At 40.0% G+C, this 26,766-nt stretch overlaps 1 protein-coding gene across 2 annotated transcripts in view; it reads right to left on the bottom strand.

The window, feature by feature from the left end:
• The window catches only part of YEATS2 (YEATS domain containing 2), a 123,887-nt gene extending 97,504 nt beyond the window's left edge, over positions 1–26,383 (bottom strand). Inside the window, exon 1 of one of the 2 annotated variants that reach the window (XM_047731653.1) lies at positions 26,194–26,383. The gene's annotated coding sequence lies outside the window, so the exon portion shown is untranslated. Of the gene's footprint in view, positions 1–25,999; positions 26,107–26,193 lie in introns of those variants that run through there. The other variant, XM_047731659.1, reaches the window with a different exon arrangement.
• Positions 26,384–26,766: the final 383 nt, after the last annotated feature.

Raw genomic sequence — 26,766 nt, 5'->3', positions numbered from 1 at the left:
CTGGGCACTTTTCTCTGAGGGCGCAGTGAGGAGTGGGGCCCCAAGCTCTCGGCTCCTCCAGGCCGGAGACCGGGAGGCTGCCATCTTCATTCTTGTCCTCCGGAAGTCTACGGAAAGCGCTCAGGGAACAAAAGCTCCCGAAAGCGAACCCGAATGGATTACTTAGCCCAGCCCCTGGAAGGGCGCTGCAATTCCGCCTGGGGCAAAGACACTTGAAAATCACTAAAACAGGCCCCTCCCCCAGAAGATCAACAAGAAATCCAGCCAAGACCAAGTTCACATACCAAGGAGAACAGCAGAATTCCAGAGGAGGAGAAAGCAAAGCATGGAATTCATGGCTTTCTCCCCATGATTCCTTAGTCTTACAGTTAATTTAATTTTTTTTAAATTTTATTTATTTTCTTATTCTAAATTTTAACTTTTACCCTTTCCTCTTTTAACGTTTTTTAACTAGTTTATCTTAACAAGACCTTTCATTAAAAAAAATAATAATAATAATCTTTTTTGAACCTTCATTATTAGAGTCATATTTTATCCTTCATTGTATCTAACTTCATTTTTTGTATACACACAGGGTTTTTTCTTCTAAAAACTCTGGAGTACAACTTCTTCTAATAGATCAAAATACGCCCTAAATCTAGCTCCGGGCCTGTTCTACTCTCCAGCTTGAGCAAAATCTCTCCACTTTCTTTTTCTGTATTCTCCCAACCAACTTACTTTATCAACTCCTTTTTTAGAAATTAAAAAAAATTTTTTTTCATCTTTATAGGCATATTCCATCCCTTCATTGTGTTTACCCTTATATGTGTTTTTCATTCTTTAAAATTTTGGGAGGTAGTTTCTTCTAAGAGACCAAAATACTCCCAAAATTAAGTGGATGACCCTGTTCTAGTCACCAGTCTAATATATATATTTTTTTCTTTTTTATATTTTTTAAAATTTGTATTCTTTTTTCTTTTTTTTTTTTATTATTTTTTCTGAACTTCTTTTTATCCCCTTTCTCCCCACCATGATTTGGGGTCTCTTCTGATTTGGCTAAAGCACATTTTCCTGGGGTCTTTGCCACCCTTTTAGTATTTTATTTGCTCCTTCATATATTCTTATCTGGACAAATAGACAAGGCAGAAAAACTCACCACAAAAAAAAAAAAAGAACAAGAGGCAATACCAAAGCCTAGGGACCTAATCAATACGGACATTGGTAATATGTCAGATCTAGAGTTCAGAATGACGATTCTCAAGGTTCTAGCGGGGCTCGAAAAAGGCATGGAAGATATTAGAGAAACCCTCCCTGGAGAGATAAAAGCCCTTTCTGGAGAAATAAGAGAACTAAAATCTAACCAAGTTGAAATCAAAAACCTATTAATGAGGTGCAATAAAAAATGGAGGCTCTTACTGCTAGGATAAATGAGGCAGAAGAAAGAATTAGTGATATAGAAGACTAAATGACAGAGAATAAAGAAGCTGAGCAAAAGCGAGACAAACAAATACTGGACCATGAGGGGAGAATCGAGAGATAAGTGACACCATAAGACGAAACAACATTAGCATAATTGGGATTCCAGAAGAAGAAGAGAGAGGAGAGCAGAAGGTATATTGGAGAGAATTATTGTAGAGAATTTCGCTAATATGGCAAAGGGAACAAGCATCAAAAACCAGGAGGTGCAGAGAACCCCCCTCAAAATCAATAAGAATAGGTCCACACCCCGTCACCTAATAGTAAGTCTTAGCGACAAAGAGAAAATCCTGAAAGCAGCCCAGGAAAAGAAGTCTGTAACATACAATGGTAAAAATATTAGACTGGCAGCAGACTTATCCACAGAGACCTGGCAGGCTAGAAAGAGCTGGCATGATATATTCAGAGCACTAAATGAGAAAAACATGCAGCCAAGAATACTATATCCAGCTAGGCTATCATTGAAAATCGAAGGAGAGATTAAAAGCTTCCAGGACAAACAAAAACTGAAAGAATTTGCAAACACCAAACCAGCTCTACAGGAAATATTGAAAGGGGTCCTCCAAGCAAAGAGAGACCCTAAAAGTAGTAGATCAGAAAGGAACAGACAATAAACAGTTAACAGTCACCTTACAGGCAATACAATGGCACTAAACTCATATCTCTCAATAGTTACCCTAAATGTTAATGGGCTAAATGCCCCAATCAAAAGACACAGGGTATCAGAATGGATAAAAAACCAAAACCCATCAATATGCTGCCTACAAGAAACTCATTTTAGACCCGAAGACACCTCCAGATTTAAAGTGAGGGGGTGGAAAAGAATTTACCATGCTAATGGACATCAGAAGAAGGCTGGGGTGGCAATCCTTATATCAAATCAATTAGATTTTAAGCCAAAGACTATAACAAGAGATGAGGAAGGACACTATATCATACTCAAAGGATCGGTCCAACAAGAAGATCTAACAATTTTAAATATCTATGCCCCTAACATGGGAGCAGCCAACTATATAAACCAATTAATAACAAAATCAAAGAAACACATCGACAATAATACAATAATAGTAGGGGACTTTAACACTCCCCTCACTGAAATGGACAGATCATCCAAGCAAAAGATCAACAAGGAAATAAAGGCCTTAAATGACACAATGGACCAGATGGATATCACAGATATATTCAGAACATTTCATCCCAAAGCAACAGAATACACATTCTTCTCTAGTGCACATGGAACATTCTCCAGAATAGATCACATCCTGGGTCACAAATCAGGTCTCAACAGGTATCAAAAGATTGGGATCATTACCTGCATATTTTCAGACCACAATGCTCTGAAGCTAGAACTCAATCATAAGAGGAAATTTGGAAAGAACCCAAAAACAAGGAGACTAAACAGCATCCTTCTAAAGAATGAATGGGTCAACCAAGAAATTAAGAAGAACTGAAAAAATTAATGGAAACAAATGATAATGAAAACACAACGGTTCAAAATCTGTGGGACACAGCAAAGGCGATCCTGAGAGGAAAATATACAGCGGTACAAGCCTTTCTCAAGAAACAAGAAAGGTCTCAAATACACAACCTAACCCCACACCTAAAGGAGCTGGAGAAAGACCAACAAAGAAAGCCTAAACCCAGCAGGAGAAGAGAAATCATAAAGATCAGAGCAGAAATCAATGAAATAGAAACCAAAAAAACAATAGAATGAATCAACTAAACTAGGAGCTGGTTCTTTGAAAGAATTAATAAGACTGATAAACCCCTGGCCAGACTTATCAAAAAGAAAAGAGAAAGAACCCAAATAAATAAAATCATGAATGAAAGAGGAGAGATCACAACCAACACCAAAGAAATACAAACAACTGTAAGAACATATTATGAACAACTCTATGGCAACAAATTTGACAATCTGGAAGAAATGAATGCATTCCGGGAGACATATAAACTACCACAACTGAACCAGGAAGAAACAGAAAACCTGAACAGACCTATAACCAGTAAGGAGATTAAAAGAGTCATCAAAAATCTCCAAACAGGGGCGCCTGGGTGGCTCAGTGGGTTAAGCCGCCGCCTTCGGCTCGGGTCATGATCTTGGGGTCCTGGGATCGAGCCCCACGTCAGGCTCTCTGCTCAGCGGGGAGCCTGCTTCCTCCTCTCTCTCTGCCTGCCTCTCTGCCTGCTTGTGATCTCTCTCTCTGTCAAGTAAATAAATAAAATCTTTGAAAAAAAAAAAAAATCTCCAAACAAACAAAAGCCCAGGGCCAGACGACTTCCTAGGGAATTCTACCAAACATTTAAAGAAGAATTAATACCTATTCTCCTGAAACTGTTCCAAAAAATAGAAATGGAAGGAAAACTTCCAAACTAATTTTATGAGGCCAGCATCACCTTGATCCCCAAACCAGACAAGGATCCCATCAAAAAAGAGAACTACAGACCAATATCCTTGATCAGATACAAAAATTCTCACCAAAATACTAGCCAGTAGGATCCAACAGTACATTAAAAAGGTTATTCACCATGACCAAGTGGGATTTATTCCAGGGCTGCAACGTTGGTTCAACATCTGCAAATCAATCAATGTGATACAATACATTAATAAAAGAAAGAACAAGAACCATATGATACTCTCAATAGATGCTGAAAAAGCATTTGACAAAGTACAGCATCCCTTCCTGATCAAAACTCTTCAAAGTGTAGGCATAGAGGGTACATACCTCAATATCATCAAAGCCATCTATGAAAAACCCACCGCAAATATAATTCTCAATGGAGAAAAACTGAAAGCTTTTCTGCTAAGGTCAGGAACACGGCAGGGATGTCCATTATCACCACTGCTATTCAACATAGTACTAGAAGTCCTAACCTCAGCAATCAGACAACAAAAAGAAATTAAAGGCATCCAAATCGGCAAAGAAGAAGTCAAAGTATCACTTTTTGCAGATGATATGATACTGTATGTGAAAAACTCAAAAGGCTCCACTACAAAACTGCTAGAACTTGTACAGGAATTCAGTAAAGTGTCAGGATATAAAATCAATGCACAGAAATCAGTTGCATTTCTCTACACCACCAACAAGACAGAAGAAAGAGAAATTAAGGAGTCAATCCCACTTACAGTTGCACCCAAAACCATAAGATATCTAGGAATAAACCTAACCAAAGAGACTAAGAATCTATACACAGAAAACTATAAAGTACTCATGAAAGAAATTCAGGAAGACACAAGGAAATGGAAAAATGTTCCATGCTCCTGGATTGGAAGAATAAATATTGTGAAAATGTCTATGCTACCTAAAGCAATCTACACATTTAATGCAATCCCTATCAAAATCCCATCCATTTTTTTTCAAAGAAATGGAACAAATAATCCTAAAATTTATATGGAACCAGAAAAGACCTCGAATAGCCAAAGGAATATTGAAAAAGAAAGCCAAAGTTGGTGGCATCACAATTCCGGACTTCAAGCTCTATTACAAAGCTGTCATCATCAAGACAGTATGGTACTGGCACAAAAACAGACAAATAGATCAATGGAACAGAACAGAGAGCCCAGAAATAGACCTTCAACTCTATGGTCAACTAATCTTCAATAAAGCAGGAAGAATGTCCAATGGAAAAAAGACAGTCTGTTCAACAAATGGTGTTGGGAAATTGGACAGCCACATGCAGAAAAATGAAATTGGACCATTTCCTTACACCACACACGAAAATAGACTCAAAATGGATGAAGGACCTCAATGTGAGAAAAGAATCCATCAAAATCCTTGAGGAGAATACAGACAGCAACCTCTTTGACCTCAGCCACAGCAACTTCTTCCTAGGAACATCGCCAAAGGCAAGGGAAGCAAGGGCAAAAATGAACTATTGGGATTTCATCAAGATCAAAAGCTTTTGCACAGCAAAGGAAACAGTGAACAAAACCAAAAGACAACTGACAGAATGGGAGAAGATATTTGCAAATGACATATCAGATAAAGGGCTAGTATCCAAAATCTATAAAGAGCTTAGCAAACTCAACACCCAAAGGACAAATAATCCAATCAAGAAATGGGCAGAGGACATGAACAGACATTTCTGCAAAGAAGACATCCAGATGGCCTACAGACACATGAAAAAGTGCTCCACATCACTCGGCATCAGAGAAATACAAATCAAAACCACAATGAGATACCACCTCACACCAGTCAGAATGGCTAAAATTAACAAGTCAGGAAATGACAGATGCTGGCGAGGATGCGGAGAAAGGGGAACCCTCCTACACTGTTGGTGGCAATGCAAGCTGGTGCAACCACTCTGGAAAACAGCATGGAGGTTCCTCAAAAAGTTGAAAATAGAGCTACCCTATGACCCAGCAATTGCACTACTGGGTATTTACCCTAAAGATACAAACGTAGTGATCCGAAGGGGCACGTGCACCCGAATGTTTATAGCAGCAATGTCCACAACAGCCAAACTATGGAAAGAACCTAGATGTCCATCAACAGACGAATGGATAAAGAAGATGTGGTATATATACACAATGGAATACTATGCAGCCATCAAAAGAAATGAAATTTTGCCATTTGCGACAATGTGGATGGAACTAGAGGGTATTATGCTTAGTGAAATAAGTCAATCAGAGAAAGACAACTATGATATGATCTCCCTGATATGAGGAAGTGGAGATGCAACGTGGAGGGTTTGGGGGGTAGGAGAAGAATAAATGAAACAAGATGGGATTGGGAGGGAGACAAATCATAAGTGACTCTTAATCTCACAAAACAAACTAAGGGTTGCTTGGGGGAGGGGGCCGGGAGAGGGGGGGTGGGGTTATGGACATTGAGGAAGGTATGTGCTATGGTGAGTGCTGTGAAGTGTGTAAACCTGGCGATTCACAGACCTGTACCCTGGGGATAAAAATACATTATATGTTTATAAAAAAATTTTTAAATTCAATAAAAACAAATAAATATGTATGTATGTATGTATACACACACACACACACACACACACATATATCTGTATGTATATATAAAAAGTAAACAGCTTTCTGATAGTGATGACCTCTCCATGTGTAAAAACATCCCCTCATGAAGGACCTCTTCCACTGGTCTCCGGAAGAGAAGAGGAAGCACGAGAAGCACCTGCTGCAGAGCCCCAACTCCTACTTCACAACTATGTGGCGTCCCCAGAATGCTACGAAATCACCAGTTCAGCCATGCACAAATAGTAGTTTTGTGTGTTAGCTGCTCCACCGTCCTCTGCCAGCCTACAGGAGAAAAACAAGGCTTACGGAAGGATGCTCCTTCAGACAGAAGCAGCACTAAAAGCATCCTGAATCAAGATGAGGGGGAAACCATGCCCACAAACACATTTTGGATTAAAAAAAAAAAAAAGAAAGATTGATTGATTGTCGGAACACTTGGCTGGCTTAGTCAGTAAGGCATGTGATTCATGATCCTAGGGTTGTCAATTCAAGCCCCATACTGGGTGTAGAGCTCACGTTAAAAGAAAAGAAAAGAAAGAAGAAAGAAAAAGTAAATATTGTCAATTTAAACTCAAAAAGTACATTTTAGGGGCGCCTGGGTGGCCCAGTGGGTTAAAGCCTCTGCCTTCGGCTCAGGTCATGATCCCAGGGTCCTGGGATCAAGCCCCGCATTGAGCTGTCTGCTCGGCAGGGAGCCTGCTTCCTCTTCTCTCTCTCTTTGCCTGCCTCTGCCTACTTGTGATCTCTATCTGTCAAATAAAATAAATAAAATCTAAAAAAAAAAAAAAGTACATTTTACCCTATATACGATGTAAGAAAGCAAAATTACCCTACCATACCCATTCAAGTAACACAAGTCAGAGTTCTTGAAAAAAGTTAAAGTCCAAAAGCAAAACAAAACCTCATAATGTTCTATACTTTGAAATAAACATCAAGAAAAAAGTAATTTTAAAAGGAAATTGTGTTATTAAAAATACAATTAGAAGGGCACCTGGGTGGCTTAGCCAGTTAAGAGCCCCACTCTTGGTTTCAGCTCAGGTCGTGATCTTGGGGTCACGTTGAGCCCCACAACTGACCAGGTCTATGTTCAGCATGGAGTCGGTCTGGCCCTCTTCCTGTACTCCTCTCCCAACTCGTGCACATGCAGCGCTCTCTTTTTCTCCCTCCCTAAAATAAATATATGTTTTAAAAAAAAAACAGTAACAAGGGGCGCCTGGGTGGCTCAGTGGATTAAAGCCTCTGCCTTCGGCTCAGGTCATGATCCCAGTGTCCTAGGATCGAGCCCCGCATCGGGCTCTCTGCTCAGCGGGGAGCCTGCTTCCTCCTCTCTCTCTGTCTGCCTCTCTGCCTACTTGTGATCTGCCTGTCAAATAAATAAATAAAATCTTTAAAAAAAAAAAAACAAACAGTAACAAAAACCAAAACCTCATCCTGGTAAGCAAAGGAAGCCAGACACAAGAGTACACACATGAATTATTCCATTTATATGGAGTTCTAGAACAGACAAATTAATCTACGGTAAAAGAAAAAAGAACTGTAGTTCAGGTGCTGGTGATGAGAACAGACTGGGAAGAAGAATAAGGGAACTTTCTGGGGTGAGAGAAAATTTTTTACTGTAAAGGTACATTTCACATAGGCTATTTGAAAACTTATCCAACTGTACACCTAAAACCTGTACATTTTACTGAATGTAAATTATACTTCAATTTGCATAAGAACTACAAAGATATTTATCAAATCATGTTATCCCCCTGCTCAAAATCTGCCCATGGCTTCCCGTAACACTGAAGAATAAAACCACACTCCTTAACATGTCCTACAAGATCTTCCATGAATTGGGCCCTGCCTCCTTCAGCATCCTTAATTAAGATCCAGACACATGGGTTTTCTTTTTATTCCTCAAATACACCTCAATCTTTCCTTAGGGTTTTTGTTTGCTTAAGTAAGCTCTATGCCCAACATGGGGCTTGAACTCACAACCCCAAGATCAAGAGTCATATGCTCTATCAACTGAGCCAGCCAGGTGCCCCTGCTTAGGGTTTCTGGACTTAAGGTTCCCTCTACTTGGAATGTTCTTTCCCCAGATTAGCTTTACTAGATCCCAGCTCAAATGTCTACCTTATCAAAGAAGGCCTTCCTTATTCATATTATCCAACATAGCATTCCCTATCTTCTCCTCCAAAGTTCCTGGAAGCTCTCAGTAAATTATTTGTTGAATAAATAAATGAAGGGATAACTTAAATTCATGCCAAAATATAAATAACCACAGGGAACACAACTACTAACTTATGGTAACTTTTATCACTCCTAATACTTATAAATCTATTTGATATTACTATATTTTCAAAGGTATTATAGCTAAATGTTTAAAATAAAGGGATGGTCAAAGTTTGTGGGTTTTTATTTATTTTTTTTTTTTAAGTAGATTCCACAGTGGAGTCCAACACGGGGATTGAACTCATGACCCTGAAACCAAGACCAGAACTGAAATCAAGAGCCAGACGCTTAAAGGGCTGAGCCAGCCAGGAGCCTCATGAGCCACCCAGGTGCTCTGGGATGTGTGAAGTTATTACACACAGACACATGCAGATGAAAAGACAGCTGGCATGGCATATTTAATAACAAAGAGGATAATTTAATGAAAAAAATTTAATAAATGTTATGTTACTATTAAAGGATACAGTCACAAAGATATGCCATAAACCAGATATCAAACAACAAGTCAAAAACGTACAAAATAAACCAGAAATACAAGGAAAATTTACAGAAATCACAGTCATTACAGGAGAATCTGAACATATGTCTCTCAGAAATTTAAAAGATCAAGAAAACAACAGATTAAAAATACAGATCGTATAGATAATACAATTTACAAGCCAAGATTTAACAGCTACATACAGGGGCACCTGGCTGGCTCAAGCAGTGCAGGGCCAACTCTTGAACTCAGGGTTATTAGTTCATACCCCACACGGGGTGTGGAGCCTACTTAAAAAAAAAAATAACAAAATTAAAAAAAAAAAAATACAGCTATATACAACTCTGAATGCAACAGAGAATACTCTGTTTAAAGTATCTACAAAAAGTCATTAAAATGAAATCAGGGCACCTGGGTGTCTCAGTCGGTTAAGCATCTGCCTTCAGCTCAGGTCATGATCCCAGTGTCCAAGGATCAATCAAGCCTGACATTGGGCTTCCTGCTCAGTGGTAAGCCTGTTTTTCCCTCTCCCTCTGCTGCTTCCCCTGCTTGTGCTCTCTTGCTCTCTCTGTCAAATAAATAAAATCTTTAAAAAATTAAATCATAAGATGGAATATGAAGTCACAATTACTAAAAAAACACCCAGAAATGTTATAGCCATATTCTCTGATCCTAATAAAATTAAACAAGAAATCATTAACAAGAACTCACTATGATATGAGAAACAAAATACTTTTCTAAATAACTCATGGCTCAAAGAGAAAATTAAAATAAGACTATTTTAAAATTATCAACAAAGAGAACAGTATTTCTAAACCTATGAAGATATGGTCAAAGGCATCAGCAGAGAAAAATGACAAACCGGTTTTCATTTGTGAATATAGATACAAATCCAATCCAGTAGGCTATTTTTTTCTAAGATTTTATTTATTTATTTGAGTGTAAGAGAGAGAATGAGCAGGGGGAGAGACAAAGTGAGAAGGAAAGGGAGAAGAAGACACCCCATTGAGTACAGAGCCCACATGGGGTTAGATCCCAAGACACTGAGATCATGATCTGAGCCGAGGTCAGACTTATTCAACCAACTGAGCCACCCGGGTGCAGAAGGGTATTAGAAAAATAGAAAACTAACTAGAAGCTTTTATTCAGCAATGGGAGATCTAGAAGCAAGGTGACTTGCACTGCACTTGTCTAATGTTGAACCTTCAGGAATATATTAACACAACTAACTTTCAGTAATCCAAATATATACCATCCATTTCATAAACTACATATTGGAAATTTAAAATAGCAGCTTTTACCCCAACACCATCCAAGGCTTCCGAAAGACTGCACAATATGTACTGTAAGAAAAAATATCCACTTTAATATTACACTGAGAAAAATCATTTGGCATAAAGAAGTCTTTTCAAAAAAAAAAAAATCAAAAGATGGGGTGCCAGCTGGCTCAGCTGAAAAAGTCATGTGAATCTTGATCTCAGGGTTGTGACTTTGAGCCCCACATTGAGTGCAGAGGTTACTAAAAAAATAAACTTTAAAAAAAAATCAAAATATATTTCAATGTCAATTTAAATTTTTTCTTCTATTTTAAGTTTAGTCATAGAACTGTCATCTCCCATTGACCCAGGTAACTGAAAATATACACAGGTAATTCTGTCCCCCAAATCACGCTTTTTTTCACAATACAAACAATCTTAAGTATGGTATTATATGAAAGATTCATATCAAGGGAAATCTAAAATGGAGAAGATTCTGTTCTGATTTTAAGTTGGTACTAACAAAAACTCTGTATCCTAATTATTCTAAGCCAGATTTTATACATGAAGCCACCTGAATATACTCTCATTTCTTGGTCAACATAATCACTACTTCTTCAACTCATCTGGTATAGAAAAAAAAGTAAGTCTTTTAAGTAAAAATAGTCACAATTTTACACTGGACCAGAATGGTGGGTAGCTAACCAGAGGTCAGTAGTCAGTGTCTGATACGGGCTATTGCCAGTATGGACATATAAAGAACTGAGCACAACAGAAAAGCTAGATAGCTGAGCTAAAAAAAAAAAACATTGTGTTATTGGGGGTGCCTGGATGGCTTAGTCAGTTAAGGATCCAACTCTTGGTTTTGGCTCAGGTCAAAAATCAAGTCCCACCTTGGGCTCTGTGCTCAGTGGGGAGTCTGCTTGAAGATTCTCTCCCTCTGCCCCTCCCCCTGCCATTTTCTCTCTTTCGTAAAAAAAAAAAAAAAAAAAAAAGATTGTGTTCTTATTTAAGTATTACATATTTCCAGGTCAAAAATACCTACTTTCCTATTACACATGAAATTGCTTAAGACCATGCAAGTTGCTATATAAGGTCAGCCCCAGGATCCATTCAGGTCAGTACTTTGTCTCCAGTCTGCAAAGCAACACGTAGAAGAGTTTAGAATAAAACAGCTATTCTGAATTATTCATGCCACCACTTCGATCTATTAGTGCAAAAACTGGAGAGAGCTGGCTTTAGGTACGTTTTGCTCTTCCTTTACCACCCTCACCCACCCCTCCACTTAATATATCTTCTCTCTGGACAGAGTGAACTATTTGAAATGTTCAAGGGTTTTGAGATATTGAAGGCAAATTCTTAAGCTGACAGAAGGAAGAACATACACAGGCACCTGCCTGGCTCAGTTGGAGGAGCATGCAACTCTTGATCTCAGGGTCGTGGGTTCAAGCCCCATGCTGGATATAGATTGCTTGAATAAATAAATAAACTTTAAAAAAAGAAAAAGGAGAAAGAAAGAGGTCATATAAGCTTCCAGTAATTTCCCTGGTGGCACTTTCAGACAAAGATCACTGACTGGAATTGTGTGAAATGACAGTTCTGATTCAGATGACAACCCTATTGTTTCAACTGTGAAGCCATATAAGTTTTTTTTCCAAGAGAAGCAAAAGAAAACAAAACTTGTCTACAAATCCAGGTTGAAAGGACAGGAAGAAACTGGACCAGATCAAGATTGTGTCAAATTCTTGGACATAGTCACAGAGAATATATAAATTGAACCAAATCTTGTACACTTCACTAAGCAGGGATTTTTCACTGGAGCTTTCAAATGGACAACAAATTCTATGGGGATAAATCTCATGCTTTTCAATGTAAAGCTGAGATTCTAAAAAGGATATAAGTACCTTAAAACATGAGACCTTTTTCTTTTCTTTCTTTCAAGAGAGGGAGGGCCAGAGAAGAGAGTATCCCAACCAGCCTCCACACCCAGCTCCTGAGCCAGACCCAGGCCTCAAGCCCACAACCCCGGAGATCAGTACCCAAGCCAAAATTAAGAGCTGAAAGCCCAACCAACTGAGCCATCCAGGTGCCAAAACATGAAACATTTTTTAGAAAATTGGCTGTTCCTTAAATCAACACTCCCTGGTCTAAAAAACTACCTATTAATAAAAACTGTCTAGAATTAGATATAGTGATAGTTGCACAACTTTGTGAATCTACTAAAACAAAAACAAAAACACCAAGTTTTGTACTTTAAAAGAGTGATTTTTACAGTATGTGAATTAGACCTCAAAGTCATAATAGGGGCACCTGGCTGGCTTAGGCAGAGGAGCATGTGACTCCTGATCTCAGGGTCATGAAATTGAGCCCCATGCTGGGTGCAAAGATTACTTAATATAAATTTTTCCCTTTTTAAATTTAAATTCAATTAATTAAACATATAGAGTATTATTAGTTTCAGAGGTAGAGTTCAGTGATTCATCAGTCTTATGTAACATCCAGTGCTCATTACATCACGTGCCCTCCTTAATGTCCATCACCCAGTTACCCCATCTCCCAACAACCCCTCCCCTCCAGCAACCCTGTTTGTTTCCCACGATTAAGAATCTCTTATGGTTTGTCCCCTTCTCTGACTTGATCTTGTTTTATTTTTTCCTCCCTTCCCCTATGCTCCTCTGTTTTATTTCTTAAATTCCATGTATGAGTGACATCAAATGACAATTGTCTTCCTCTGACTGACTTATTTTGCTTAGCATAATACCTTCCCTTTCAATCCAATAAATTTTTTTAAAGTCATTATAAAAAAATAACAATGATGGGGTGTCTGGCTGGCTCAGTTAGTAGAGTGCACAGCTCTTTTTTTTTTCCCCCAAAGATTTATTTATTTAGCAAGAGTGAGAGCATGCAGGGGTAGGGGGTAGGGACAGGAGAGACCCTTAAGCAGATTCCATGCTCAGCAGAGAGCCCAACTCAAGGCTCAACCTCACAACCTTGAGATCATGACCTGAAATGAAACCAAGACTCAGAGGAGGAGGGTGCAGGGTGCAACTCTTGATCTCGGGGTTGTAGGTTCAAGTCCCACACTGGGTGTAAAAATTACTTAAAAAAATTAACTCTTTAGAAAAAATGATTAACTTCAGAACACCCAGATGGCTCATCAGTTGAGCATCTGCCTTTGGCTCAGGTCATGATCTCAAGGTCCTGGGATCAAGCCCCACAACAGGCTCTCTGCTCAGCAAGGAGCCTGCTTCCCCCCCCCCCCGACCTCTCTGCCTCTTTGACTACTTGTGATCTCTTTCTGTCAAATAAATAAATAAAATCTTTAAAAATTTATTTATTTATTTATTTGACAGAGAGAGACAGAGAGAGAATGAGAGAGGGAACACAAGCAGGGGGAACGGGAGAGGGAGAAGCAGGCTTCCCACCAAGCAGGGAGCCCAATGCGGGGCTCAGTCCCAGGACCCAGGGATCATGACCTGAGCTGAAGGCAGATGCTTAACAAATGAGCCACCCAGGTGCCCCAGATTAGTAATACTTTCAAATTTGATTTTATCATAAAATATTTCAGATAGTCAAAAAATATAAAATGATCGGTGAGGGGAGTACTTAAAGACCCTTAAAAGTATAAGCAATTTCCTATTTCTTAAGACTTAGTGGTAGCTAAACAGGTTTTTACTATTTTATTATTATTATTCTTTTACTTTGTGGGGAGTCTAGGTGGCTCAGATCATGATCCCAGGATCCTGTGATAGGGCCCCATGTTGGGTGTGGGGGGGTCTGCTTCTTCCTCTCCCTTCTGCCCCTCCCCCCCAACTGTGCTCTCTCCTCCATGCTCTTCCTCTCTCTCAAATAAATAAAACCTTAAAAAAAAGACTTGCTTATATATGCTATTTAGTATATATGATGTTTTAAAAATAAAACTTAAACAAAGAGGGGCACCCAGGTGGCTCAGTCAGTTAAGTGTCTGCCTTCAGCTCAGGTCACGACCTCCAGGTCCTAGGACCCAGCCCCGTATCAGGCTAACTGCTCAGTGAGGAGTCTGCTTCTCTCTCTCTCTCTGCCCCTCCTTAATGATTGTTTGTTCTTCCTCTCAAATAATAAAATCTAAAAAATAAAAAAATAAAAACTTAAAGAAATGATGTACATTCATACTATGGAATAAATCAGTTCCATTACAATGTGACATACACATTACTAAAAATCACCATAAAACTGTATAATAAAAACCACAAAGCAAGGGGAAAATGGAGTTAAGGACACAACATTCAAAAATGCCAAGAGCGGGGCGCCTGGGTGGCTCAGTGGGTTAGGCCGCTGCCTTCAGCTCAGGTCATGATCTCAGGGTCCTGGGATCGAGTCCCGCATCGGGCTCTCTGCTCAGCAGGGAGCCTGCTTCCCTCTCTCTCTCTCTCTCTCTGCCTGCCTCTCTGTCTACTTGTGATCTCTCTCTGTCAAATAAATAAAATCTTAAAAAAATAAATGCCATGAGCGACATAAAAAAGGGAATCTAATAAAACCAGTAGCATAGTTTTACACATTAAAGGGTTGCAAAATACATAAACGCTACAATAAATATGGTACTTCATCCTGAAAAAGGCCTCAAGTTTGCTTGTGGAAGTGGGCACTGAAAGGTTACGGCTTGTGCATTACTGTGAAGTGGCAGAACGAGGTAATCTGAAATCAACAGAAAGTTGCAGCACCAGATGTGGCTCACAACAGAGAAGTAAGGTGAAGTCACAAGAAGATATCTGCAAGGCGTGTGCCTGCATACAGCTGTGGAGTCCCTTCAGCAAAGTACAGTTTTCTGAATTCACCTAGCATGTCTTGCAGAAGAAATCACACAATCAAATGTGAAATTCACATTATACTCAAATAGTTCCCTGATGTTTTAATTGCATTGGAGCAAATTCATGTTTTCTTAAAGCAACATTGACTGTAAGACTGAAACGCAGCCATGAGGAAGAAGGTGCCAATACGGAAGAAACTCAAAAAATAGACTGTGAAATGAAAAAAAGCAAGGTTCAGAATAATATGTATGTTTTGATCCCTTCTGTGTGAACTAGGGAAGAAAAAAGATTTTTTAAAAATGCTGATACATGTCTGTGTAGGTTTTCACAGAAGAAAATATTAAAAAATGATTAACAATAGGGGCGCCTGGGTGGCTCAGTGGGTTAAGCCTCTGCCTTCAGCTCAGGTCATGATCTCAGGGTCCTGGGATCGAGCCCCGCATCAGGCTCTCTGCTCAGCAGGGAGCCTGCTTCCCTTCCTCTCTCTCTCTGCCTGCCTCTCTGCCTGCTTGTGATCTCTGTCTGTCAAATAAATAAATAAAATCTTTAAAAAAAAAATGATTAACAATAGTTGCCCCTGCCCAGGGTAGTGATTTTGCTTATGTTATTCCTGAACTACAACATTTGAACTTTCCAAACCTGTTCATGCATTACTTTAGGGAGGAAAATGCCAAAAAGACTAATCTGTGAGATGGATTACAGTTTTACCCTGCTATGGAAGTGCAGCACTCCTATGAAACCTTGCCTAAACTGAAATGTGTATCCCCTGCTTTATGAAAGTTCACATTATACTACCTCACTTTTTCAAAAACCTACATCAGTACTGGTTTTCCCCAACTGGAAGAAATCAGAAGAGGATTTCTGCTTTTGTGAAAAAAGCTATGACCATCTTTCTTTGTAAAACCAAAGCAGCATAACGTGAACTTTCAGAAAGCAGGGGATTCCTATAAAGAGGTCTTTATGTCTGTTTTCTTCTCCACTAAATGTTCAAAAGAACACAGCCAGAGGGCGTGTACCAACTGGAACATTCATACGTTGCTGTTGGAAATGTGAAGTGCTACAACCACCTTGGGTACCACTTTGGAAAACAGTTTGGCAGTTTCTTATAAAGGATACTCTACCACATGACCCAGCCATTCCACTCCTAGATACTTACCCAAGAGAAATAAAAGCCTATGACCATACAAAAACTTGCAAGCACATGTTCACAGCTTTATTTACAGGAGTCAAAAACTGGAAACAATCCAAATGTCCATTAACAGGTGAATGGATAAACAAATTGTGATATATCTGTACAACAGAGTATTATTCACCAATAAAAAGGAATGAACTAATACATGGAGCAACATGAGTTAATCTCAAAATGACTCTGAGTCAAAGAAGCCAGTTTAAGAAAAAGTACATACTAGAGTCATTCCACTTATATAAAAAGCAAACTCGTCTACAGTGACAGAAAGCTCATCACTGGTTGCCAGGGGAAGGGACAATGACAGGAAGAGGGGAGAGGGATCATTAAAGGGCATAAGAAAAATTTATGGGATGATACATATGTTTACTATCTTGATTGTGGTGATGGTTTCATAGGTGTATAAATTTGTTGAAACTTCCCAAATCGCACACTGTGCAGTTTGTGGATGCCAAACGTACTTCAATGACATATGTAAAAACATACACAGGGTGCCTGGGTGGCTCAGTCGTTAAGCGTGTGCTTGGCTCAGGTCATGATCCCAGAGTCCTGAAATCAAGTCCCGCCTCTGGCTCCCTACTCAGCGGACAACCTGCTTCTCTCCCTCTCTCTGCCTGCTGCTTCCCCTGCTTCTGCTCTTTCTCTCTCTCAAACAAATAAAATCTTTTAAAAAAATTATAAAAACACACACAACTGGGGTACCTGGGTGGCTCAGCAGCTGAGCACCCAACTCTTGGTTTCAGCTCTGGTAGTGGTAGTGAGATCAAGGTCCTGTGATCCAGCCCAGCACTGGCTCTGCGCTCACCATGGAGTTTGCTGGAGATTCTCTCACTCCTCCTCTGTCTTTTCCCTCTCCCTCCCCTTCTGCTATTCTCCCCCTTTTCCCAGCACACTGGGGCTTTCTAATAAACAACTAAAATCTTTAAAAACAACACACATACACACAGACACACACAAGTACTCAATATTCTGCCAAAAAAATATGAAGACTACACAATGGGAAACCTCATACATTGTTCATGAAAGTGTAAAAATGGTGCAGTTGCTGTGGAAAAGTCTGGCAGCTCCTTAAAATGTAAAGCAGAATCGGGGTGCCTGCCTGGCTCAGCAGGAAGAGCTTGTGACTCTTGTTATCAGGGTTGTGAATTTGAGCACCATGTTGGGAGTAGAGATTACTAAAAAAACCCAAAAAACCAAACTTTAAAAAAAAAAGTTAAACAGATTTACTATATGACCTAGCAATTCCATTCCTAGGTATATATCCTAGAGAACTGAAAAGACATGTATGCATAAAAACTTACATGTAAATGTTCATAACAGCATTATTCACAATACTGAAAAAGTATGAACACCCCAAATATCTACCAACTGATGACAAGACAAAATGTGGTATGTTCATACAGAATTTATTTTTTTAAGATTTTATTTATTCATTTGAGAGAGAGCATAAGCAGGGGGAGAGGCAGAGGGGGAGGGAGAAGCAGCCAGGAGCCTGATATGGGGGTCAATCCCAGGACCAGAGATCATGACCTGAGCTAAAGGCAGACGCCCAACCATCTGAGCCACCCAGGTGCCCCCGTACAGAATATTATTAAGCAATAAAAATAATTAGGTACTGTGGGGGGCCTGGGTGGCTCAGTGGATTAAAGCCTCTGCCTTCGGCTAGGGTCATGATTCCTGGGTCCTGGGATCAAGCCCCACATCGGGCTCTCTGCTCAGCGGGGACCCTGCTTCCTCCTCTCTCCCTGCCTGCCTCTCTGCCTACTTGTGATCTCTGTCTGTCAAATAAATAAATAAAATCTTTTTTTTTCTCTTTTTCTTTTTTTTTTTTAAAGAATTTATTTATTTGACAGAGAGAAATCACAAGTAGGCAGAGAGACAGGCAGAGAGAGGAGGGAAGCAGGCTCCCCACTGAGCAGAGAGCCCGACGTGGGGCTCGATCCCAGGACCCTGAGATCATGACCTGAGTCAAAAGCAGAGGCTTTAACCCACTGAGCCACCCAGGCGCCCCAAAATAAATAAATAAAATCTTTAAAAAAAAAAATAATTAGTTACTGATACATGCTACACCTCAATACAGCATACTAAGTGAAAGAAGCCAGATACTAAAGGCCACATGTTATATGATCCTGTTTACATGAAATGTATAGAAACAGGCAAAACCATAGACACAAACAGTGGATGCCAGGGGAGAAGGGGGAACCAGAACTGACCGCTGATAGGTATGGGGTTTCTTTCTCAGATGATGGAAATCTTTTGGAATTAGATGGTAGAAATGGTTGCATAATCTTGTAAATACACTAAAAAACATTGAATTATACATTTTAAAATGATGAATTTATATTACATGAATTTTATCTCAATTATAAAAAGTATACACACTCTCGGAGTGCCTAGGTGGCACAGGTGGTTAAGTGTCCAACTCTTGGTTTCAGGTGGGATGGTGATCGCAAGGTCATGAGATGAGGCCCCACCACAGGTCCACACTCAACACAGAGTCTTGTTTGAGACTCTCTCCCTCTCCTTCTGCCTTGTCCCTGAACTTGTGATCACATGCTCTCTCTTTAAAATAATTTTTTAAAAAGATTTTATTGGGGTGCCTGGGTGGCTCAGTGGGTTAAGCCGCTGCCTTCGGCTCAGGTCATGATCTCAGGGTCCTGGGATCGAGTCCCGCATCAGGCTCTCTGCTCAGCAGGGAGCCTGCTTCCCTCTCTCTCTCTCTGCCTCTCCATCTACTTGTGATCTCTCTGTCAAATAAATAAATAAAATCTAAAAAAAAAAAAAAAAGATTTTATTTATTTGAGAGAAAGCACGAGCACAAGCAGGGTGAAGAGCAGGGGTAGAAGCGGCTCTCTGCTGAGCAGGGAGCCCGACATGGGGCTCAATCCTGGGACTCCGGGGTCATGACCTGAGCTAAAGGCAGACACTTAAACAACTGAGCCACCAGGTGCCTCAATAAATCTTAAAAAAAAAAAAAAAAAGCAAAAAGCATGCATACGCTAGGGGCACCTGGGTGAAACAGTCAGTTGGGCGTCTGACTCTAGGTTTCTGCTGAGATTGTGATCTCCAGGTCTTGGGATGGAGCCTTCCATCAGGCTCCACACTCAGCACGGAGTCAGCTTGGGTTTCTCTCTCCCCCTCCATCTCTCCACTGCTCACACATGCACCCATGCTCTTGTACTCTAATAAATACATAAATCCTTTTTTTTTTTTAAGGTACACATGCTCTCAAACTAATTTTTTTAAGATTTTATTTCTTTATTTTAGACAGAGAGAGAGACAGCACAAGTGGTAGGGGTAGAGGGAGAGGGATCTCAGTCTCCATGCTAATCATGGAGCCCCATGCATGGCTGGATCCCAGGACCCTGAGATCATGACCTGAGCCAAAACCAAGAGTCAGATGCTTAACCCACTACACCACCCAAATTAATTTTTAAGAAACAAAATAGATAACAATCACCAATGTATCCATTAACTAAACGAAAAAACATATAAATCAAGCTGAAGCCCCCTTTAGCATTCTCCTTACCTTCAGCCTTTACTACCAACACATAACAGGTCTCCCCACACACACCATTCTTATAGCTCATTCTTCAGCCTTGGCTAGACAACAAGTTCTACCTCTCTTTGTCTGCAGTCATCAAAGCTCACATGCCTGAACACAATTACTTTTCAATGGATTCATATTTCACCTCTATCTTCTCTCTTGCTTACTGAAATGCTATTCATCTTTTAAGAATCAAATCAAATTCCAACTCATCCATGAAGTACACTGCAGTCTTTAAAAACTTTTTTTCTAACTTACAAAACAGATGTTATAGAAACAATTTGCTTCCTAAGTCTTGTTTTCTATGAGGGAAAAAGCACTGACCTTACCGTCTATTCTGCAGCAATAGAGAAACAGGATAAAAGAGGGAGCAGAATTAAAGGCAGGAAGATGGGAGTGAATTTAAGGATTGGCAATAAAAATTCACACAAAAATGTCTGGTTAAATGAGAATCCTCTTTCTGAGACTCTATCCTAAGAAACTGCTCTTAATTTACTGTCATATGTGGACTACACTCACAGATCTATAATTTAAATGTCAGTTCTCCTCTTCCTGTATACTTTCTAATACAAGACTGGAAGCAGTCTACAGCAAATTATAGTGTATCCAATGAATGAAATAAAGGCATTTTAATATGGAAGGATATGATCTTATATGTGGAAAACCCTAAAAATTCCACAAAAAAACCCTTTTAGAATAAATGAAGTCAGCCAAGTAGCAGGATACTTAGTCAACACACAAAATTCTGCTCCATTTCTAAACACAGTGAAAAATCTGAAAAGGAAATTACAAAACTAAGTCCATTTATAATAGCACCAAAATGAATAAAACATAGTTGACCTCCCAACAATGGAGGGATTGGGGGCACCAATGCCCATTCAGTCAAAAATCTATGTATAACTTCTGACTCCCCCAAAATTTAACTACTAATAGCCTACTATTGACCAGAAGCTTTACCAACAACATAAACAATTAACAAATATTTTGTATGCTATATGTATTCTTACAATAAAATAAGCTAGAAAAATATTAAGAAAATCATGAAGAGAAAAACACATTTATAGCACTGTATCAAAAAAACTCCACATATAAATGGATACACACAATTCAAACCCATGTGGTTCAAGGGTCAATTGTACTTAGGAATTAACTTAGCCGAAGAGGTGAAAGACTTATACAACAAAAACTACAAAACATTGCAGAAAGAAATTAAAACCAACATAACTAAATGGAAACACATCTTATGTTTACAGACTGGAAAATATTGTTTAAAAGTTAGTACTACCCAAAGCCATCCATAAATCTGATACAATCCCTATCACAATCCCAATGACATTTTTTGATAGAAATAGAAAAACCCATTCCAAAATTCATACGGAGTATCAAGGGACCCTGACAAAAACAATCTTGAAAAAGTACAAAACTGAAGGACTCACAACGTACTAGAAGCTATAGTAACCAAAACAGTGTGGTACTGCCATAAGGAGAAATATACAGACCAATGGAACAGAACAAAAAGCCCAGAAATAAGGCTTTGCATCTATGGTCAAATGATTTTTTATAAGGGTGCCAAGGCCATTCAATTGAGAAAGGACAGTCTTTTCAACAAATGGCGCTAGAAAAATTGAATATCTATATGCAAAAGAATGAAGTCGGACGCTTACCTAACAACATATTCAAAAATTAACTCAAAACGATCGAAGAATTAAATGTAAACTTAAAGTAGTAAAACTCTTAAAAGCTTCACAACATTGGATTTGCAAAGATTTCTTAGATATGACCCCAAAGTCATGTCATAAAAAAATAAATTGGATTTCATGAAAATTTTTCAATTTTGTGCATCAAAGACACTATCGACAGAGTAAAAAGGCAAGTCAAAGGAGAAAATGTTTACAGATCATATATCCAATAAGGGATTCCTATCCAGAATATATAGAGAGAACTCCTGAAACAGAAATAAATAAAATATAAATAAATAAAAAACGTGACTCAAAGTAGGCAAAAGATTTGAAATAAACACTTCTCCAATGATATAGAAATGACCAAATAAGCACTTGAAAAGATGCTCAACATCACTAATATTAGGGAAGTACAAATCAAAACCACAGTGAGATTATCACTTCACCCCCATTAGGATGACTATCAAAAGAAAGAAAGAAAGAACCAGAAAACAAGGATTGGCGAGGATGTGAAGAAAGTGGAACCCTTGTACAATGTTGGGAATATATGTGCAAGCCACTATGGAAGACAGCGTGGCAGTTCCTCAAAAAACTAAAAATAGAATTGCTGTATGATCTAAGAATTCTACTTCTGGGTACATACATACTGAAAGAACTAAAAGCAGGGACTTGAAGAGGTATCTGTACACCCATATTCTTTTTTTTTTTTTTTAAGATTTTATTTATTTATTTGACAGAGAGAGAGATCACAAGTAGGCAGAGAGGCAGGCAGAGAGAGAGGGGGAGACCCTGAGATCATGACCTGAGCCGAAGGCAGAGGCTTAACCCACTGAGCCACCTAGGCGCCCCTGTACACCCATGTTCTTGGCAGCATTATTCACAATAGTTAGAAGATGGAAACAACCCAAGTGTTCATCAACAGATGAATGGGTAAACAAATGTGATACATACACATACACTGGAATATTATTCAGACTTAGAAAGGAAAGTTCTTTACTCAAAGAATACAGAAACACTAATTCAAAGGGATACATGTGCCCCTATGTTTATAGCAGCAATATTTATAATTGCCAAGATACAGAAGCAGCCCAAGTGTCCACTAATTAAAGAATGGATAAAGAAGATGTGGAATATATACACAATGGAATATTATTCATCCATTTAAAAGAATGAAATCTTGCCATTTGCAACCACATGGATGAAGCCAAAGAGTATGATGCTATAAGTGAAATCAGTCAGTCAGAAAAAGACAAATACCATATGATTTCACTCATACATAGAATTTAAGAAACAAATGAGCAAAGAGGAAAAGAGACAAACCAAGAAACAGACTCTTAATTACAGAGAACAAACTGATACCTACCAGAGGGGAGGTGCGGGGGATGGGTGAAACAGGTAAGTGCACTTGTGATGAGCACAGGGTAATAATTTACAGAAGTGTTGAATCACTATATCATTCCCCTGAAACTAATAAAACACTGTATGTTAACTAACTGGGATTAAAATAAAAACTTTTAAAAAAAAATTTTTTTAAAGAAAGTTCTGACACATGCTGCAACATGGGTGAACCTTGAAAATATTATACTAAGTGAAGTAAGCCTGTCAGAAAAACACAAATACTGTGTGATTCTCTTTATATGTGATACTTAATATAGTCAAAATCAGTCACAGAGACAGAATGGTGGCTGCCAAGGACTAGGAGAAAGGGGGAATAGGGAGTTACTGTTTAATGGGTATAGATTTTCAGTTTTATAAGATGAAAAGAGTGATGTAGATGGATGGTGGTATGGTTGCACACTGTTACAAATGTATCTAAGACCACTGAACTGCACACTTAAAAATGGTTAAGGCAGTAAATTTTATGTGTATCCTACTATAATGGGGGGGAAGCATATGTAGGAGCTATTGTTAAATATGGCTTTTCCGTTATTAACCATGCATATGTAATAACCTCATTTATTCCCAGAACAGAAAAATACTTAAGGGGGGAAATTCTACAAGTTCTATGTCAAACTACATGTTTTCAATATCTAAAAGAACTCTTGACAATCAATTCTCAGAAGTGATAAACACAAGAAGATATATACAGGAGTGAAAGAGAAATTTACCAATGGCCAATATATGTGGAAAAAGTGTTCAAACACACTAGTAATCAAGGAATGAAAAATTAAACAAGACACCATTTTTTATCCTACCAAATTAGTTTTAGAGCAAATGGAAATAAGGCATCTCAAAAAAAGGTCTAGGTTTTTCTAATCTGCACTCATTATCTTCACTTCCTCAAGCCCCAATCAATCATTCCAATCTGGTTTCCACCTCCCACTTCTAGAACTCTGGATACTACCAAAAACCAGGGGTGCCTGGCTGGCTCAGCTGATGGTGGGTGTGACTCTTGATCCCTGGGTTGTGAGTTCAAGCCCCACGCTGGGAGTAGAGATTACTTAAAAATTTTAAAATCTTCAAAAATAATAGTAATACAATGACAAAACTAACAACCTCCAAATCCAACTGAGTATCTCACCAGACTTCTCAGAAGCATGGATGGGCCAATTCTCTATCCTCTATGAACTTATTTTTCTTGGCTTCCATGACACCAGTCTTCTGGTTTTTTTCCCTACCTCAACTGGCTGTTTCTGCTGTCCTATGTTCAATCTTCTTCCAGTACTGACCTCAAAGCACCAATTTTCACCTCTCTATCTATACTTTTTCCCTTGATGATCTCATACAGTCCCATACCTTTCGATATGTAATGAACTCCAAATTTTTATCTAACAGGTCTTGGCTATCTCTTCCATGAGTTCCAAACCTGTACATCCAACTGCCTCCTCAATATACCAATTTCATAACTGATAGGCATCTCACATTTAATATATCCAAAAAGAACTAATTTTTCCCACCTCAAATTTCTCTTCCTTTCTTTTTCATCTCAGTAAATGTCAAAATCTATTCATAGTAGCTCAAAACAAATACCAAAATGCAAAGAATTCTCAGGGCATCTGGCCAGCTCAGTCAATAAAACATGAAACTTCTGATCACAGGGTCGTGAGTTCGAGCCCCATGTTAGACACAAAGCTTAATTTTAAAAAATATATTAAAGGGTGCCTGAGTGGCTGAGTTGGTTAAACATCCAACTCTTGATTTCAGCTCAGGTCATGATCTCAGGGCCATGAGATGGAGCCCCACTTCAGCTCTTCGCTCAGCAGGAGTCTGCTGGAAGGAGTCTGCTGGAGATTCTCTCTCTCTCTCTCCCTCTGCACCCCCCTCTGCTCACTCAGTCTCTCTTTCTCTAAAATAAATAAATCATTAAATATATATATATATATGTATTTTTTTAAAAAAGGCAAAGAATGCTCCCATCCCCTCACTAACTCACTCCCAAGTCTTGTTCATTGTACCTCCAAAGTATTTTTAAATCTTTGTGCTTCATCTCTGCTGCCATGGACCTAGCCCACGGTACTGCAAACAGCATCCTAACTGATCTCCCAGCTCCCACTCTTGCCCTCTTCCTCCACAGAGCAGTCAGATTATGCTACCTGCCTTCTTAAAACCTTCAAAGGATTCCTGTGAAAACTAAATTCCTAATCAGAACATTAGCTGCTCCTATATTTGAAAGAACATACACACCAAAAACACACAATTTCTCCAGGCAGTAAAACTATGAATACTCCTCCTTATTTTGCTTGTCTATATTTTTTAATTTTTCTATGATGAATACATGCTACTTGCTTATTAAGAAGAAAGGATATTGCTGAATACTGTATATTACATCGCATTTTTACACCCTAAGGAGAAAAGAGAATGAAAATTGTAGGTAAACTCTGTAACTATTATAAGCGTTGATGAAAATTCTAGCCAACACATATAAACAATCTAAAAATGAGGTGTCAAGAGCTGTGAGATTATGTTATTTTCCTCTTTTACCTTCTATTTTTTAACCTAATTACACTCATGATAGAAAAAAAGGTTACGATATAAACCTCATTCACTGTCTACTGCAATCTGGCCACAACCCACCAAACCAGCCTTTCTTCCAAGTACTCACTTTCCCAAGCTTTCTACTCTAACCCCGCACCGTGTCACACCTCTGGGGCTTTAACTCCGGCATAACCCTGGAATATCCTCCAACCTTTCTAAATCCCACTCATCCTTCGCGAGGGAGGAGGACAGTAAGGATGGCGACAGGTTGGAGGAAGATTCCACGGTTCTTGTCAGTAAACCCACAACTTGCCTGTGTTGGTGCCAAATCTCGTCTCCAATCCCATCCCAGGCCACCAAGCTTAACATCCTGACAGCTCCAGCCATTGGGGTTCAAGGGACCCCCCCATCCCCTCAGGGAGCGCTGCGCCCCTTAGAAGGACCCTCCAACACACCCAGATTCCAGGCTCCCGCTTCAGAGACTCCCCCTACAGACACACTCACCCCGGAACCAGCCTCCCCCTCCCGGTCCTCTGCTCTCTGCAATCACCGGCTCCCTCCCTCTGCTCCGCCGGGGCCGCGCGGCCGGCAGGGTGGGGGAGGGGAGCGCACGTGCCCGCGCCGCCCCCGCCCAGACAATGCCCGGGAGAGCGGAGCGCGCGCCCGGCCCGTCCGATCCCGCTCCCGCCAACACTCACCTCTTCTCCGGTCTCCAGCCGAAGCGCAGGGCCCGCTGGGCGCGGCAAGAGGTCACGAGGGAGGTGCGGGAGCGGGCGAAGCCCCGCGGAGCCGCCCCACCACGAGGCCCCAGCGACCCCGGAGCCCGCGGAAGCACTCGACTCGGCAGAGCCCGCCCGTCCCTTTCGGCCCCGCACGTCAGCAGCAGGGGCGGGGCGGGACGCGCGCGGCGGCGGCGGTGGCGCGCGCGGCCCCAGGGGCGGGACTTGCAGGGATGTGGGCGGGGCCAGGGCTCCAGCCGGTGCTGGGGCGCGCGCCAGGCTGGAGCTGGGGTTGGCGGTGGCCCAGACTCTGATCCCGGCCTGTGCTGCCGCACTGCCTGGGGAGTATGGCTGTCCGGTCTGGCAAAGGCACCGTTCTTTATCATTTCCTCAGTAGAAATGGCGAGTTCCAGCCTCAAGTTTGACAGAATATTCATTCTGCCGGCAAATATGAAGCTTCTACAGTAATAACAACAGTAGTTAAAATTTGTGTGTTTATCATCTTGAGCCAAGCTTTGTGTTAGGTGCTAGGGATACATAAAACAATAGTTA

Source organism: Lutra lutra, chromosome 1 (genome assembly GCF_902655055.1).
Source record: "Lutra lutra chromosome 1, mLutLut1.2, whole genome shotgun sequence".
NCBI classification, from domain to species: Eukaryota; Metazoa; Chordata; class Mammalia; order Carnivora; family Mustelidae; genus Lutra; species Lutra lutra.
Note: the sequence above shows the minus strand (reverse complement) of the source record. Positions and strands in the feature narration are given on the sequence as shown.